Here is a 3173-nt window from a genome sequence, read left to right as displayed (position 1 = left end):
TATTCAGCGATAAGGTAGGCCGCACCAAACTAATTGAACATGAAATTATGTTAAAGAACCCCACACCAATCGCGCTTAGACCATTTCCATACCCGTTGCACAAACAAACAGCCGCCACCGCCGCACAGTGGGATAAAAGAAATTTTAGCACGCCAAAATTATTTTAATACACATTTTATTATTATTATTCATTATTTTAACAAAAATCCAAATACAAACTATCTACATGCTTACACTGCTTATATCAAACTCTAAGTCACTATTTTCATCGGTTTCATCGGTATCACTATTTGAACAATTTTTCTCATCTTTGGATTTAAAATCTAACAACTTTTGGAGAAAGCTCATATATTTTCTTTTTACATGTCTTCCGAAGGGATGAAATTAGTGGGTCGGATGACACTAACATCATTTGGAAAAGATCATTATTACTATTTATGCGGGATGATTTTCGAGTGTGATGAAGTCTCAGTCTTTTATACTCTTTGTTACATGCTTCAGCAGCTTCTTCAGATAATTGACCTATTACCAAAAAATAGGTTATAACGTATTTACATTTTTAAATATTAGTAGAATTATATATTTTAGTAAAATTTTGAAATTATCCACCTATTGGTAACAGAGCAGCACGAATAATATCTCCTCCGTGAATTAACACTTTGTGAACACTTGCTGGTAAATAAAACCACGGATATAAATGCACAAACAATCTTGCTGTTTCTTTAGCGTAATCATCAAATTTTTGATGATTTATTTTATGACCACAAGATATGGTAGTTAAAATACAACTAAATCTAGTGATAAGATTTTCATCGACTCCAGTGATTTATGCAGATTTACTAGGCTCCTAGAAAAATTTTCTAGCAGTATTCCCGTCATTAGTTGTGCCAGATCCTAAATGACAAAAATAAAACAAATTAGCTACTGATATTAAAAATTTGATTTGGACTGATTTTTTTAAAGATATCTAATACCTTGTAATACGATATCTATTAGTAAACCCATTTCCGATCGAAACTTTTCTTGGATATGCTTTTTTTTTGCTGCTACTTGTTGTTTATGTACTAATGAACTAACCTTTAAAAATACACTTTCATTATTCGATATATAATTTAAATAATTAAATACTTTTATGTACATACTCGCCACGTTTTTATTTCTATACGATATGCCATGTGTAAAAGGCATTCTAAAAATCGTATATGAGCATGTAACTCAGATAATCCAAATTTAAAGTTTTCCGTTTTAATCTATCACTCGAAAACTTGATCTAAATTATTCATTTGTGACTATTTACATCCACATATATAACATGTTTGACATGATGTATTTGTTACTGCACTACAAACCTGAGGATACAAATATTATTTAAAAATAAGCTACATTTATAAAATAAATAACATTACCTTGCCATCAATCATTGAAAAAATTAGTGTATGCTTTATGCTTACAATTGATATATCATTAATATAAATTATTGTATTAGTTAATCTAGATATTTTATCTTCAATTTCTGTATACATTTCGATTGTTTTATCATTATTTTCTTTTATAAAAATAAATTTTAACGGTCGACAAAAACGAGTAGAAGAATATCTAGAATTAGACCAAAGTACAATTTTTTCGTTGTTGTTCACAACGAACTAACGAAACTGTAAAACTACTTGTATCACTTATACTTATGTCTGTATGAAATGACTGTTTATACTGCGAGTGATTACTATAACCATCACAGCCCCATTTATACAACATTTCAAAATCTTTACATTCATTATTATGTAATATTTCTATACTTGATACAATTCGTTTTGTAGTGTGGTTAAGAATATCTTGAAGTGGTACTTGACAACTTTGTTCAGTATAAACACAGTGGTAGGTAAAACTAACTAAATAAACTATAATATAATCAAGATAAAAATCTAGAAACTGGTTGTCAATTATTAACATTTTATTTAATACTTTGGCTTTGTTAATTTTGATTATGTTATATGTTTTACTGTAGACTTAGTTTGTTATAAATAAAATAAAACATAATTCCACAAAAATGTATTTTTATGGTTATTAAGTTATAATAAATTATTTGGTGCCTATATTAGTAAATTATTATAATAACCGTTTTTACTTACAAGTTTATACCCAAGTGGCTGAGTGTATTGAGGCCATGTATTTTGAATTCCAGTTGATAAATGATTTGTTTTAATTTGTTGTAATCGGTAACCCGTAGTTGTTTTCCAAATATTTTCAATTTCAGGCCATGATAGTTCCTCATGCTTTAAACCAGCCATAAGGGTAATGGCATCATCTTTAGTTACTATAAATAATAAAATAAAAATTGTTAACTAATTAATAGGAACAATAAATTTTAGTGATCTGGTATTACCTAATTCAATATTTGATTCCTCAAAAACACGTGTTTGAATTTCGCTTTCAGTATTGTTTTATAATTTTGATACAACAAATCCTTAGCTCTTGAAGCTTCTTAGTTTATTAAAATATTTAGAATAAAGTTTTCCTTTAGGGCATTTTTTTGCGCCATCTTTTGTAAAGTATATTTCCTTTAAAACAAATACAACTATAATAGTTGGATACCTACACATAAATTTATCAATGTGGTACAGTTTTAATATAAATTACCTTTATTTCGGTGTTCGGTGTGGAAAGTTATAACAATGGTATCTGCTGTTATTTTCTAACGCCACAGACATAGAACGATTGTTTTCAAGATTTATTGGTTTTATAATTTTATCTTCAATATTATCAATAATATTTAACACATCACTTCTACAAAAGTTATTGTTATTATGTAAAGAGAGAACAAATCTGACTGCAGATATATGTAATTGCTTAATACTTTTATTAATATCAATTTCTTTCATGACTGGTATTTTAGGTAAATTTTGAAATTTTTTAAATATTTCATCATTACTAACCTCATTACTAACCATTTGAACATCACAAAAATTGACAATATCATCATTAATTAATTTTTCATTATTTTGCTCTGTCTTATCTAATTGGATTTTAATGCTATGTTTTTTAATGAAATGTTTTTTTAAAGCTACTCATAGTTTGAAAAGATTGAGTACAATTATTTTCAATACATGTATACGAGCTATGAAGTCCTAGTAAATGTATAATTTTATAATGAGCAATCAAAGAAACAAATGTGAGTA

General features: G+C 27.5%; 1 pseudogene; it reads right to left on the bottom strand.

Moving 5' to 3' along the window:
- Nucleotides 1-222: 222 nt before the first annotated feature.
- On the bottom strand, nt 223-1047 carry LOC112681172 (annotated as a pseudogene).
- Nucleotides 1048-3173: the final 2126 nt, after the last annotated feature.

The sequence above is a fragment of the Sipha flava genome, unplaced genomic scaffold (genome assembly GCF_003268045.1).
Source record: "Sipha flava isolate LNK unplaced genomic scaffold, YSA_version1 18718_pilon_pilon, whole genome shotgun sequence".
Lineage (NCBI taxonomy): Eukaryota > Metazoa > Arthropoda > Insecta > Hemiptera > Aphididae > Sipha > Sipha flava.
The sequence above is the reverse complement of the archived record's forward strand: the minus strand, read 5'-3'. Positions and strand labels throughout refer to the sequence as shown.